At 45.1% G+C, this 16,223-nt stretch overlaps 1 protein-coding gene across 2 annotated transcripts in view; it reads left to right on the top strand.

The window, feature by feature from the left end:
• The window catches only part of btaf1 (BTAF1 RNA polymerase II, B-TFIID transcription factor-associated), a 166,835-nt gene that overhangs the window by 27,687 nt on the left and 122,925 nt on the right, over nt 1–16,223 (top strand). The window lies entirely within an intron of this gene.

The following is a 16,223-nucleotide window of genomic DNA, read 5'->3' on the forward strand; positions in this document are numbered from 1 at the left end:
TGCTCACGCATGCTACCGGAAGCCCTGCTGAAAGCCACTCTAAGTGAATCTTGGCGCATATCACAGACCATGATTTAGGAAACATTTAGGTTGATTTTTATATTTTATGGAGGATAAGAAAATCGGTTAAATCTACCTGACCTGAATTTTGAAATCCTTCTAAAGGAAAATTGAATTTAAAATAGAAAGCTAAAATACTTTTAGACTGTATAAACAGTGCTAGATTCGCAAATTTAATTTAAGCTAGAGTCAAAACTGAGCCCGTTTTGAATGTGATTTTAAAAATCTAGTTCTGTTTCTCAATAACCAAAACTGTGTAGTCACACTTTCACTTTTTTGGCATAATCAGCTGCGTTTGTAAATTTGTTAGAATTTTTTTGGTCAGTTTTACAGGCTTTTGCTGTTCAAGATTGAAAAGTGCATTGAAGTCCAAACTGCAGTACCTACACGCCAACAGTCTGCTCCTTGAAGCCCAGGCAACTTGTTTGTATTGAGCTCATTGTTGTTACTCGGGCTTGTCTTTTGTTTAAATTTGTGGCCTGGAGATTTGAAACCGGCTTATAGTTTATTAAAATATGGATTTCTGTCAACAACTTGAGATACCTTGAAATTAACACTCTTTGTCTTCAACGTCTTGTCTTAAACATCTTGTATGTTTCCCCTTGGACATATGACCCATAAAGGCCTGATTTGAGTACTTTTAAGTTAGTATGAAATACTTGTCAGCTCTGTCAGATGTTTCATCTTGTGTCCATTGCAATTGTATCAAAGGAATGAGTTATGAGAAAACCAATGGGAATCAAAGTATGAAGAAGGATTCCAGAGTATGGAGAGATTTATTTGCTCATGACTTTGGGAGTGACTTGATGTACTGAAGCATTTTTTTCAAACTAATGTCCAGATGAGCATTTACATTCAAATTGAAAGGAAGGAAAGTGGAAAAAACTAACTTAAAAACAAAAATAAATAATATATATTTTGTTCCTAAATTTTGGTTTCTTGTTGAAAATGTCTTATAATGTCTAAAAATGTATATAGGGTGTGCATAAGTAGTATTTTTCTCTTTGGGTGTTCAGAAATTCAGTGTCCCTGATTTTGTGGCAGTAATGACAACACGACTGTCAGTTATTATTCTGAAGCTGACAGCAATTTCAGGAGTCCACGTATGCACAGTTAAAAGCAGTAATCCAAAAGTTGCTGTCAGTGATCCTACATTTCTCTAGTGCGCGCTGTTGAGTCTCCCCAGTCTGAAATCAAATCACGACTCTGAGAACTTCAACTATGCTCTTCGTTTTGTGGTAAAAATCCTTGGAAAACGTTGCACCTTGTTGAAAAAGATGCAACTGGGTTTCTAAAGGCCTTCCAAGTTCATGATTAGTGCTAAACAGCGTTTTTATATTGTGGATGTCAGATTTCTCCATTGTAATAAATTTCACATTTTGATGTCTTTTAAAAGTTCATTTGATATTTCAGCATCTGCTTCATGACGCAAATAATCTATTTTGCTGTCTGTGAAATATAATTAAAAGCAAAGGATATTCAGTGGTTTTTGCTTCCTGTTTTTTCTGTCTGTGAGAATACTTAAATATTATTGATAGCTTACAAAAATAGGAAATACTGGGAAAACTCAGCAGGTCTGGCAGTTCAGCAACAATTCAGTACATTATTAACATACTTTGAAAAAGCAGTACAGTTGCCATTGCCAAATATGAACGCAAGAGCATACGTACGAATTGGGAATTAGGCCACTCGGCCCCTCAAGCCTGCTCCGCTATTCAACAATAAGATCATGGCTGATCTGATTGTAACCTCAACCCACACTCCTGGCTACCCTCTGTGTTCATTATTCCTGGGTTTTGTCATTGTGTCTCAATATTACCAAGTGCAGAATTAAATATTTAAATATTTTGTTTAATAGAAAAATAAGCAGGAGATAACTTACAAATTTAAAAAATAATAGCTACAGCACATTAAAAGGTATAAGAATGAGTATGTTTAAATAAAACTACTTGTTCAACAGGAAACACCAGGCAAATTCCACTGATTCAGCAAAAATATTATAAGTAGATTCTAACAAATACTTCATGCATTTCTCTTGGCTTACTGTGGTCTGAAGAAAAATAAGTAAATAATACCAAACCTAATTCAGATCGCTGACTCCCATTGCAGAAACCCATTCTTGCAGACACACCAAAGTTGCTCTACTTCCGCCACAAAACACTTTACAAAGCAGTGCACAGGTTAACATGAGCTGGTCACTGGCTAAATTAGTCAGCCTTCGTCCCTCAGTCACCGGACACTGGGTCATATGCAGCAGTGTCGTGGAGATTGATCAACAATTGTTGATCAATTTCCCCTTGAATTATTCTTTACTAATTCAGAAGTAATCCTGATTCTGAATCTTTTTGGTTGACTGGACAGAGTTGAAGTTCTTAGAATTGAATACAGAGGGAAATTGCATCCTGGTTGGTACCACATCTTGGGCTGGATTTCCAGTGAAGTTACAATTAAGGAGTCTATGGGTGGGACAGTTCTAGAGGCTGTTTCTTGAGATGGGAGACAAGAAATGGCTAGACAGAAGACAGACCGAGTCCTCAGGGACTCAGCAAAGTTTGCAAGAGTAACACTCGCAACAAACTATTTCTATTAAGTTTCCTAGCTCTTTTTAGTTTTTAAAATTTTAAGGAGCAATTTAACCCTGCACATGTTTGGGTTGTGGGGGTGAGACCCACGTGGACATGGGGAGAATGTGCAAACTCCACATGGACAGTGACCCGGGGCTATTGAGTTTCATAGCTAACAGACAAAAATAGCTCAACAGTTTGTGATAAATAATTATTTTATGGACACAAGTTGCGATCCACCAAGACTTGCACTGTGTATTAAGTGGGTGGGAGAACTGTTCCATTTATATTCTGTTAGGAAACGCATTTCAACTTTTATTTTTGTAGAATCAACTCTTATGGAACTGATCCCTTTTCTTAGTCAAAAGCCATTCAGCTCATCTAATTTGCCCTCCCACAGTCACCATCCATTCCCTGTGATTCATACAGGCTGTCTCTTGGAAGCTAAAACTCTGGAACCATTCAAGTTGCTGGAGAAGAACTGATGGTGTATACATACAGATCCTGAAAGCAGACGATTTTTGGCTGTTTCTGGTTTGGATCAATCCCTGTGCTGTCTTGTTGCCTAGTGGATTGTTTCATCAGTCAACATTGAACAATTAGTGGGGAGAATGTGAAGTATTGAACAATTAGTGGGGGAGAATGTGAAGTATGAAGGAACACCTAGTCTAGGCGCAAGAGGCACTGAGTAATGGCACCAAATGTTTACACAGTAAGTTTATATGGAGTCAGAATGCTGCGATTTGTTCCTTGATTTCAGTGCAGCTAAGTAATTAAACCTGTTCATGTGGAAGATGTTCTTGCTGTTTTCAGCCAACAGAAGAAGCTCAACACAAAGTTCCTTAGTAATTTTGCCCAAAATGGGTTTCCAGCCTCCAGGATTGGTCTGGAGTCTCCAGGATCTTGAAGATCAATCTCCATGAACATTTCGCTATACTGACAACCCTGGTGCCCGAGAGAGCTGACTTTCATTCTGGAAGCTTACTAGACAATCTGAGAGGGTCTCGGCGCAAGTCATTCTGTAAATCTGCTGCATTTGCAACTTCCATTTAACTGGTTACTTTCTTTCCTCCAAAACCAAGGCATTGTGCTGAAAATACTTTTGGAGTATGCTTTTAAGACTGAAATCCAAAGCATTAAATGATAAAAGTTGAACAATTTTCCTGTTTCCACTTGTGGCATTATTTTAAAACTTCCACCCATCTTTTAATCAGCTTTATGCTGCTTGAATATTATGCTGTAAAATTGTTGAGTTCACAAGATGATATCTTGAGGATAATTTTCAGTTCATTATTTAATGGCAGTACTATAGTTTTAAAAACACAGTTGTCTTGAAATTATATCCGAAGGTACATAGTGCACCTTGGGAATACCTTATTTACTTCATCCTCTTTGGCAGTCATTGCGTAAAATAATCTGTTGATAGTGGTTGGATTTGAGGGATTTTCATGATCATTTAGATTTGTACAATGCCATTTTTAGCTTTTTGATGCATAAACCCATTAGGTTATTTGTGAGGTAAGTTTAACAAAAATGGAAATAAACCTGATCAACCTCACTGAAAGCTTCATTATAATCTTTGTTTTTATTTATTTGTTCTTGGGATTTAAGCATCATTGGCTAGGTCAGCATTTATTGTCCATCTGTATCTGCTCTTGGTAAGGTGATGGTGAGCTGCAGTCCATGTGGTGTAGGTACACCCACAGTGCTGTTAGGAAGGGAATTCCAGGCTTTTCACCCAGCGATAGAGAAGGAATGGCAATATGGTTCCAAACCAGGATGGTGTTGCTTGGAGAGGTGCGCAAAGAAATTAGGTGGTAATATTTTCTGCATTTATGCTTTGGAGGCGGTAGAGATCATGACTTTGGAAGATACCGTGGAAGGAGCCTTGCTGTGTAGTAATCTTTTCCCCTCCCAAAACAAAATGTACAAAATTAACGGACTAGATGCCAACTCTTAACAGTGGGTAAGAGACTGGACCTGATGCATGACTTTTAAACATTTAATGCGGTGCGGAAAAGATCACTTTGTTCCAGGATAATTTAAGAAATAAGTGCTTGGTTATTTTATAAACAAACTTTATTAAAAGAAAACAATATTAAATTTTTACTTCTGCTCTAACACTTAACAGATTGCATGCAGTTTCTTAACTTTAACACCCGAGTTCCCAGTAAATAACACTTACAAGTCCTCTCTGGTTAGTCTCTCGCACTCTCCGTCAAACAAAGGTTCTCTCGGGTTTCCAGACTTAAACCTATTATTGTTCATCTTGGCTGATGCCCACTCTTTTTTATATAAAAGGACAGTGCTGTGCCATTTGTAGGCAACTGATCTTCCAGAGACCGACAAATCGGTCATCAGACTCCTGTGATGAGCAACAAGGTTGCCCGAATGACAATGGATCTTGAGTGGATAACCCTGGCTGAACCACTAATGAGGTAAAGTCTGAATGGGACAAGGTAATTCAGACTGTGGCCGTATCCCTCTGACTCTGCTGCTACCAGACTTTTCACTCTTCTGTTTTAACCCCCAAATTGCCTGCTCCATTTCTGGATCCAAATTCCTAATATCGCCTATCATAATTTTTGAAGCAAATTATTGCCATAATGAATAACAAGTGATGAGTCACTCCATGATAAATTTCTACAGTTCCTTCTGTCAATAGTTCTCTTTTTTTTTTGAGGGGAGAAAAAGTTCTGAAATGTTGGTTGTCAATTTTTTTTTTAATGTCCTTGTATTCCACTGACATGGTAATAGTTCTTCTCCCATCATATTAATTGGAAAATGCTTTGTGATGCAAAATACAGTGAAGTCAGTCAATTTGCAGTGCCAGTTTTTATACTTTGCTCTCTTTACACCAGCTATAATTGTAAAATGAAGTACTTTTTCCTGTCTGTGGTAACTCTGGAGTCGCAATGTTGTGAAAAACCACCAAGATTCTCCATGGAAAACCAGATTGAACAAGTTATCCTTGGCTCCTAAAGTGAGCAGCATTGACTTTACGGAAGCATCGGCATTAATCACATTCTTGGCATCTGCACAGGCACCACACTGCTGAACAAGTGAGACGATTGACATTTTTTTATGTCCACAGCCATGGTCTAGTAATGTTTAATTCATAGATGTCAGTATAGTTTGGAAGGACTGGCAATCCGAGATGTTTGCGCAAACGCACTTTTTATTTGTTAATGGGGATGAGCGACGCCCACATCCCGAGGGCATTTTAAGAGTCAACCAAATTGCTATGGGTTGGAGTCACATTTAGGCCAGACCAGGTAAGGATGACAGATTTCCTTCCCTGAAGTACATCAGTGATCCAGATGGGTTTTTATGACAATTGACACAGGTTTCATGGTCATCATTAGGCTTTTAGTTTCAGATTTCTTTTTATTGAATTCAAATTCCACCGTCTGCATGATGGGATTCGAACCCAGGTCCCCAGAACGTTTCTCTGGATTTTTGGATTAGTAGTCCAATGACTAATACCACTACACCATGAGCCTCCTGCTCATGGCTGGGATGGACTAGGTATTGATATATCTGGAAATTATTTTGAGTGCCCCCCTGTGAACAATTCTCCTCTGCACTTGAGAGGTATGTTCTCTGATCTTCTGCTCTCTTACAATTTAGTAAATCTAATTTAATAATTCACAAATTTTCTGCACCTCTATGTATGTTTATTTCTTAAATTTCTCTCCCTTCTTTCTTTTCCCTCTCTCCAAGCTTAAAATCAGCCTAGCCCATGTTCAATAAGCAGTCAACTGTGACAAGCAATGGTGGCTTTCCTATATTGCGGGTGGGGGGGGGGGGATATCTCTGAATTTGTGTAAGCTACTACTGCAAGCATATATAATATGGTCAGCTACAGCAGAGTTATGCACACTTCTCTAATATTGTTTGAACAATTTCAAGCTCAAGAAAACCATAAATTTCTCTTGGAATGAATTAAAACAAAATAATAGCAATAAGATCAGAGCTGAGAATGTTAAACCAAAATAATAGCAATAAGCTCAGAGCTGTGCATTCATCAGTATTTTTGCGTGGGACTACATAGGATATTGAGGCTGGTTAGTTAATTTGGCTAATGCAAACATTGCGGGCTGCACTCGTTCCAGCCGTGGGAGACTTGCAACTGCGTCCTCACCCTGCCCTAAGTGTAAGGCAATGGCAAACCAAAACTGCCAAGGATAATGGTTCTAGGTGAAGTCAGCAAACAATGAGCCATGGACCAACTCATAAACAGGCCAACCTGGACTGGGTATTGTGTTATGAGAAAAGAATAATTGGCAATCTAGTTGTGCAAGGCCCTTGGGGGTGACTGAAGGTAATATGATAGAATTCTTCATCAAGATGGAGAGTGATGTAGTTGATTCTGAGACTAGGGTCCTGAATTGAAATAAAGGAAACTACAATGGTAGGATGGATTACGGAACTTTACAAAGTGATGATGATGGCTATGAGAAAGGAATAATTGGCAATCGAGTTGTGCAAAGCCCTTGGGGGTAACCGACAGTAATATGATAGAATTCTTCATCAAGATGGATGTAGTTGATTCTGAGACTAGGGTCCTAAAGTGAAATAAAAGAAACTGCGATGGTAGGATGGATTACAGAACGTTGGTAGGATGGATTACGGAACGTTACAAAGTGGTGATGATAGCTACGAAGTGGCAAATATTGAAAGAGCGCATGGGTGAACTGCAACAATCGTTTATTCCTGTCTGGTGCAAAAATAAAACAAAAGTGGCCGAACCATGGCTTACAAGGGTTATGCGAAGATTTCTCTTAAATTCTTTTAAAATAACCTTCATCTTAAATCATTGCACGTATGACCAAGATACAATGAAATTGATTACTTTTAACAGGTACTTTTTTTTCTTTGTCTTTGCTTTCTTTTAGGTTTACTTTCTAATCCATTACAACAGGGGCAATTTTTTATTTTTTTTTTTTGCATTAAGCTAAGAAAGTTGAACTTATACTGGTTCAATACAGGGCAGGCGTTGGGCTATAGGGTGATGTTGCTTGGAGGAGAGGGGGGAGCTATTCTGCTGACGAGGGAGGGACTTGGGTTTGGGGATGGAGAGGTCGGGGTGGGGGCTGCCTGGAGGCGGGCAGTTGGCGGCGCGATGCATGGGTGGTGGGCAGGTCCAGAAAGGGGGATGGCTGATCAGTGTTTGGGGGTGGGCCCCCCCCCCCCCCAAACACCCAACCAGGCTGATCACCTGGAACGTTGCAGGGCTGAATGACCTGTCAAGAGGGCCAGTATGTTCGCGCGCCTGACTGCTCTGAAGGCGGACGTGGTGATGTTGCAAGAGACACACCTGAACATGGTGGATCAAGTTAGGCTTAGGAAGGGTTGGGTCAGTCAGGTCTTCCATTCGAGGCTGGATACTAAGATGAGAGGGCTGGCGATTTTTAATTAATTAGCGGGTGCAATTCTAGGCGGGCAGTATTGCTTTGGATGGGGGGATGCTGTTATGTCATGGTGAGCTGTAAGCTGGAGGGGTGGAAGGTGGTATTGGTTGACGTCTATGCGCCGAACTGGGACGACGTTGATTTTCATTAGGAGGGTACTGGGGAAGATACCGGATCTGGACTCTCTCAAGCTGGTGATGGGAGGGGTTTTAATATGGTTATCGACCCCGGCCTAGACCGGTTGTGCTCGAAACGGGGAAGGTGCCAGCGATGGCAAAGGAGTTGATAGGGTTCATTGTGCAGATGGAGGGGGGGGGATCGACCCATGGAGGTTTGGACAGCTGACGGTTAGGGAGTTTTCTTTCTACTCGCATGGACACAGAGTGTATTCCCGGATCGACTTTATCATTTTGAGTAGGGATCTGCTGGTGGGGGTGGTGGACACTGGGTACTCGAACATCACTATCTTGGACCATGCCCCACATTGGGTGGAACTGCAGGTCAGTGAGGAGAGCTCCCCGTGCCCGTAGTGGTGATTGGACATGGGCCTGTTGGAGCATGAGGCGGTGTGCAAGAGAGTAAGGAAGTGTATGCTGGACTACCTGCAGGTCAATGACACTGGGGAAGTCTCAGCAGCAGTGATCTGGGAGGCGCTGAAGGCAGTGGTAAGAGGGGAGTTGATTTCAATCCGAGCTCATAGAGACAGGTCGGATAGGGCAGAGACGGACCGACTGATCAAGGAGATCCTACGGATAGATATGAGGTGTGCGGTGACCCCAGGAGTGGAACTGTTAAGGGAGCGTCTGAGGCTGCAGGCTGAATTTCGGGTACTGCCCACTGGCGTGTCGGAGGCTGCAGGCTGAGTTTCGGGTACTGTCCACGGGCAAGGCAGTGGATCAGCTTAGAAAGGCAAAGGGGCAGCTGTATGAATATGGGGGGGGAAGGCCAGCAGAATGCTGGCACAGCAGTTGAGGAAGAGGGAGGCAGCCACGGGAATTGATAAGGTGGTTGACGGGGATGGGAACCTGGTAGTGGATTCGGCTGGGCTAAATAGGGCATTCAAGGATTTTTATAGTGACTTTACCGCTCGGAGCCCCCCACGGGGCCCGAGGGGATGAAACGCTTTCTGGACGGGCTGACTTTCCCAAGGGTTGGGCAGGGAGCAGGTGGGTGAGTTGGGAGCTCCGATTAGGGCCGAAGAAATTTCTGAGGACTTGAAGGCAATGCAGTTGAGCAAAGCTCTGGGGCCGGATGGGTTCCCGGTAGAATTTTACAAGAAATTTTTGGGGAAATTAGGGCCGTAGCTGGTCAAGGTTTTTAACGAGGTGAGGGATTGAGGGGTGCTGCCCCCGACGATGTTACAGGCCACCATTTTGTTAATATTGAAAACCCTGAGCTGTGTGGGTCCTACAAGCCGATCTAGCTGCTCAATGTGGATGCTAAGCTGCTGGCCAAAAGTGTTGGCCTCCAGGATCGAAGATTGTGTGCCGGAGGTGATTATGGAGGACCAAACCGGATTTGTCAAGGGTAGGCAGTTGGAGGCCAATATTAGAAGGTTGCTTAACGTGATTATGATGCCCCTGGAGGGAAGGGAAGTAGAGGTAGTTGTGGCCATGGATGCAGAGAAGACATTTGACTGGATAGAGTGGGATAGAGTGGAACTATCTATGGGAGGTGTTGGGACGGTTTGGGCTTTGTTTGGGCGGGTAAGTCCCCACGGATGAAAAACGTGATGCTCGAGAGGAATCCAGGGGCGGGGGGGCTTGCCCTGCCAAATTTTAGTAATTATTACTGGGCGGCCAATATTGCGATGATAAGGAAGTGGGTGGTGGGGACGGGAGCGGATGGAAGCAGCCTCATGCAGGGGCACCAGCTTAGGGACGCTGATAACGGCACCATTGCCGTTCCCGCCGGCGAGATATTCCACCAGTCCTGTGGTGGGGGTGGCCCTGAGGATCTGGGGTCAGTGGAGGACATTTGTTGGTGCAGTGAGGGTGTCGGTTTGGTCCCCAATATGTGACAATCATCGGTTCACTCCGTGGAGCTTAGATGGGGGATTTCGGGTATGGCAAAGGGTGGGGATTGAGAAGATGGGGGACCTATTTGTGGAAGGGAGCTTTCCTAGCTTAAGGGCGCTGGAGGAGAAGTTCGGGCTGACGGCAGGGAATGATTTTGGATATCTACAGGTGCTGGACTTTTTGCGCAGGCAAATACCATCCTCTCCACACCTGCCACTCAGAGGGATTCAAGATAGGATAGTGTCTAGGGGATTGTTGGGGGAGGGGAGCATCTCGGACATCTACAGAGAATTAATGGAGACGGAGGGGATGCATACAGAGGAGCTGAAGCGTAAGTGGGAGGAGGAACTGTGGGGTGAGATGGAGGATGGCCTATGGGCGGAGGCGCTGAGCAGGGTCAATGCGACAGCTACATGTGCAAGGCTCCGCTTGATCCAGTTTAAGGTGGTGCACCGGGCGCACATAATAGCGACCCGGATGAGTAGATTTTTTGGGGTGGAAGACATGTGTCAGATGTGCAGGTGGACCAGTGAACCATGTCCACATGTTCTGGGCATGTCCAAAACTTAGGCAACATTGGCAGGGGTTCGCCGATGTCATGTCTAGGGTATTGAAGACAAGGGTGGAAATCCAGGGGTAGCGATCTTTGGGATGTTGGAGGACCCAGGTGTTCAGGAGGAGGCAGAGGCAGATGTTCTGGCCTTTTCCTCCTTGGTAGCCCGGCGATGGATACTACTGGCTTGGAGGGAGTCTAGGCCTCCGAAGTCAGAGGCCTGGTTAACCGACATGGTGAGCTTTCTCGGCCTGGAAAAGATCAAGTTCGCCTTGAGAGGGTCGGTGTCAGGGTTCGCCCGGAGGTGGCAACCATTCATTCACTTCTTCGCGGGGAATTAATTAATCCGTCAGCAGCGGGGGGGGGGGGGGTGGTAGTATAGAGTAGGGGGTTAAATAGGTGGGCCTTGGAGGTACAGATGTTGGCGGTTGCTTTTTGATTACTGTTCTTTGTACTCTATATTGGTTTTTGTACTGTGGTTGTTTGTTATGCCAAAAATGCCTCATTAAAAATTTTATTTTAAAAAAAAAAATAAGTTCCAGCATGGAAAAGTTCATTACCTGAAACCAAATATAAGCTGTGCCTCATTCCCCCTAGGAGACGGCCATGATGATGCATGGTGGTAAACCCGATTTGGAGGCACAAAATGCATAAACAAAAGTGCTCTTCACCTGACTCAACAGCAGTTTGAGACGAATGTTGGCAACCCTAAAATTATGATGAACTGTCAGCAGGGAAACCCATTTGATGTCTTTATTTAACCTGTAATATTTTATTAAAAATAAGTGTTCTAGATTTCTGTGGAACATTAATGAGTAGATGAAAGGCAGAGGACCAGTGGATATTCATCATCTGGAATGTGTGCGGTGAATGGCAATGCTTTTCCCTACCTTCCAGGTAGTCAGAGAATCTTGGAGACTTGCCGCACAGGGACTGATAACATTTTAGCCTGTCGTACCTCTCCTGGCTCTTTGAATGAGCAACGTGCTTAGTCCCACACCTTGCTTTTATCCGTAACCCCCTAAATTCTTCATAATAAAATACCTGTCCATCTCCCTAATTAAAATTCAAGTCCTTCCAATACCCTCAATTGGAATTGCTTTAGAATTCCAATTCTCCTTCTGAATCTTTGATAGTCTCTGTTCTTTCCTACCATCACAACTTTGCAGGAAATGTTTTCAGCCGTATTTCCCATGGCTGATATGAGGACTTTCTAAAGGATGCCAGGGAATGCATGGCTGAAATCCAAAAATAGCCAGGGATGTGCATACGTATGAACTGTGCATGAGATTTTTCAGCCAGGTAACCTGCAGCAGCTTCTGGGAGAATTCCAGGAGAGCCCTCCCTTATGACCAATGACACACCAGACTTCTTTACGGACGATGACCTAGAGCTTGCGGCACTGCTGTCTCCCACACCATCCACCATCGCAGAGACACTCCCCTCGGTTGGGCAAATAAATGATGAGGCTCCTGGGTCACGGTCTGGTGCGCACCACACAACCGATACAGCAGGTGGAGTTTGGAGCAGTCGAGGGGTTGGATGGTCGGAGGGCAGCCCAGGCCCAGCAACCAGCTGCCGCCCAGACGGTGCCTGGGTCCCTGGATGTACTTGACCCACCCGGACACCCGATGCATGTGGACACCCAGGGACTGAATAATGGGATGAGGGCCATCTTCCAACACCTGCAGACACCGTTTTGAGGAGTCCATCCGCGTCCAGGACCAGGGAGTGGTGCCGCTCATCGCAGCCACCCAGGCCGACACAGTACGGGTGGCGTCTGCGGTGGAGGCAATGGGTGAAATGGTTTTGGCCATTGGTCAGGTTCTGCAAGGCGTTGGGCTTCACGCGCACGCGTCATCTGTGGCCCAGGAGAGGGCTGCCCTCTCACAGGCAGCCATGCACCAGAGCCAACACGACATTGCCGCTGCGCTCCAGGCCATGGCCCGGTCCCAGCAGGCCATCGCACAGTCCCAGCAATCAGTCGCGGAGAGCATCGACCACCTGCCGCACGTGATGGATGGCATAGCGCACCCACAGGTTGAGATAGCACAGTCCCTGGCAGGAATGTCGCACTCCCTGGGCTCCGTCTCTGCGAACATTCGGACCATGGTCGATACCCCCACCGTTCCGTCCCTGGCGCATCTGGTGGGCAGCGGGCAGGACAGGGTGGGACCACGCCATCCAGCTCGCCCGCCGAGCAGCCTGGCCCATCGAAGCCAGGCCGCCCCAGGAAACTCGTGCCGACGGGAAGCCATGTCGCAGGGAGTGATTCTCAGTAAAACGCCGCGACTCCTGCTGTACCATCTGGGGAGACCCCTAGACCTAGTGGTAGGGCCCGTAAGGCAAAGACGTTAGACGCATAGTAAGTTGGCATGGGTGCAGGGCAGTTTACTTGTAGGGGCTAAGTCATCTGTATGTGTATTTCACAATTCAACTCACTGTTGCACTTAACTTGTAAGACTCTGTGCTATGTCCAGTGCCAGGGGGCTCGTGAGGGTGACTGAGTGGTGCTGGTGTTTACGAGCGGTTCAACGTCCTGTGCCGAGTGTGCTGTCCCCCCCCCCCCAATCGGACACCGTAGTCCTCGGCACTCCGACGCCAGCTACCCCACACGGGCACGTGATGGAGTGTCCGTGATGAAAGCTGTGACCACCGGAGTGGATGGTTCAGCTATAGTCATGAGTTAGACCACGGCTGACGAATATGAGCTGAGAGCAGGCTGTCATTCAATATGGCACTGATCACACCCGCTTACACAATCATCAATGTAGTGCAGTGCCGCAGTGATAAGGTGATGTGAAATGGGTGCCGTGTATGCGGTGCGGTGGGTCCTGTGGTGCCTGTGTGCACGACTGGAGGTGCAAGTGGCAGTGTTCAGCGAATCCCCCGTGGTGTGTGAACCATGCGGACACCAACATGTCGCGTGCCCGCTGTCCTCGACAGTGCCGTCGTGCAGCCTCCTGGACATAATCAGCACCCGGGTCGCGTCTGTGTCCGGCGCCCCTCCCCCCACCCTGATGCACCTCGTCCTCGTCCTCTTCGTTTGCGTTAGCTCCGGTGCCATCGGGTTCTCCCTCCGACTCCTGCACCAGGGCATCTACCCTCTGCATGGCAATGTTGTGCAGCGCACAGCAGACCACAACTATACGACCGACCCTGTCGGGCCAGTACTGCAGGGCCTCTCTGGTGCGTTCCAGGCACCTGAATCGCATCTTCAGCAAGCTGAAGCACCGCTCCACCACACCCCGACACCCCATTCCTGGCATCATTCTTATGAGCCTGCTCTGGACGCCCTCCAAGGCCAGCAGTCCTTTGTTAGATGACCAAAATTACTCACAGTATTCCAAATGGGGTCTGACCAGAGTTATATAGCCTCCGCAGTACATCCCTGCTCTTGTATTATAACCCTCGAAATGAATGCTAACATTGCATTTACCCTCCTAACTGCCAACTGAACCTGCATGTTAACCTTAACAGAAATAGAGTTCCCAGGTATCTGCTGCTCTTGACCTTCTAGATGGTAGTGGTCATGGGTTTGGAAGGTGAGTTACTGCAGTGCATCTTGTGGATGGTGTACACGCTTCCACTGCTTGTTGGTGGTGGAGGATTTGAATTTTTGTGTAAGGGGAGCAGTAAGGGCTGCTTTGTCCTGGATGGTGTCGAACTTGAGTGTTGTTGCTAGGCCATTTCAGAGGACATTGCTATGGGTCCGGAGTCACGCGTTGACCAGACCAGGTAGGGATAGCAGATTTCCTTCCCGAAAGGCCATTAGTGAACCAAATGGGTTCACTAATGGCCAGATGTACTCCCATCTGCAACTTCCTTGCCAAAGTCCTTCTGCAGCCTCATCGCTTCCTCAACAATACCTGTCCCTCCACATATCGTTGTGCCATCTGAAACCTAGCAATAATGCCCTCCGTTCCTCCTTCCAGATTGTTAATGTAGATTGTGAATATTTGTGGTCCTAACACTGACCCCTGCGGGATATCACTGTCACTGGTTGTCGTCCTAAAAAAGACCCCTTTGTCCTCACTCTCTGATTTCTGCCAGTCAACCATAGGATATCTGGATAACATTAGGCAGGATGCTACGGGAGGTGGATGTTGTCTTTCATAGAACAGCCAAATTCTGGCAATTGATTTTTATTACCCCAGTAGTAGTAGCATACTTTTGACAGAATAGCCACCTGGCATTAAATCAAGCCATGATGTGGAGATGCCGACGTTGGACTGGGGTGAGCACAGTAAGAAGTCTTACAACACCAGGTTAAAGTCCAACATGTTTGATTCAAACACTAGCTTTCAGAGCACTGCTCCTTCCTCAGGTGAATGAAGAGGTATGTTCCAGAAACGTATATAGACAAATTCAAAGATGCCAGACAATGCTTAGAATGCGAGCATTTGCAGGTAATTCAGTCTTTACAGATCCAGAGATAGGGTAACCCCAGGTTAAAGATTAAATTTAAATTAAATCAAGCAGCATTGAACAGTCATATATGTTCCATTCTGTAAAGGTTTAGCTTGTTTATAATGCTTCTGAGACAGTTCTTCTCTTGCTGTGGGGAACATCGGAGTGTAAATTCTGCAGGTCACGCCATCCACTGATTGACTGAAGCAGCATCTCTGACTTGCCTCCTTCTATGAGCTTTACCAGATTGCACCCAAGCAGATTTTTACGAACCAGTAGAACCTTGCTAGAAATCCTCAACCATGAGCGGAAGTCTTATTACTTTGCCCATAAATAGTAAATGAGGCAAGTACCCAATTTCAAACAAAAAAGCACATGAGTACAAGATCAACCATTAAGGAATCTAGTAATAGTGATGGGAGAAGTGAAGAAATTGATATGAGGGCGTTGGAGCCATGAAAGCTGTTGGGATTGTCCAAGGTGATTTGTGTGTTTTGGGACTTGTAGGTATTATTGTTCGTAGGTATTATTGCCCAGAGTGTCATGTGAAGCATTAATAGGGTTGCTTTGAAAAGTGCAGAATTGCCTTCCCTTTTAACTGTTTGCACTCCCTTTTGAACTGTTGATCAGCCCTGGATGTGTGTAGCAGTTGTATAATTGGCCTATGTAGTCAAAACCAAAAATGTAACTTTGCACAGAACTCCATTCAGCACATGTACTTTATCGTCAGTAAATTTTACTTGATATCCACACTTGATTCTTGAGTTCAGTTGAAAAGTATTATTTGCATTAGATCGGAACTGACATTATCTCTTGATTTTTAAAAAAAAAGTCAAATCGGGGCAGAATGGTTGTACACTGGTTAGCATTGCTGCCTCACAGCGCCAAGGACCCACGTTCGATCCGACCCTGGGTCACTGTCCGTGTGGAGTTTACACATTCTCCCTGTGTCTGCATGGGTCTCACCCCCACAACACAAAGCTGTGCAGGCTTGGTGAATTGGCTACGCTAAATTGACCCTTAATTGGGAAAAAAATAATTGGGTACTCTATTTTTTAAAAACTTTTTTAAAAGCCTATCCAGTTTTATTCAAGCTGATTTCAAAACTCTGTTCCAATTCTGATTTATGAAAAATGTTGGGTTTAAATTTCCTCTCTGGCTAGTCAGATTAGTTGACCTTGACCTAACTTAATCGATCAACCTT

Source organism: Scyliorhinus canicula, chromosome 16, assembly GCF_902713615.1.
Source record: "Scyliorhinus canicula chromosome 16, sScyCan1.1, whole genome shotgun sequence".
Lineage (NCBI taxonomy): Eukaryota > Metazoa > Chordata > Chondrichthyes > Carcharhiniformes > Scyliorhinidae > Scyliorhinus > Scyliorhinus canicula.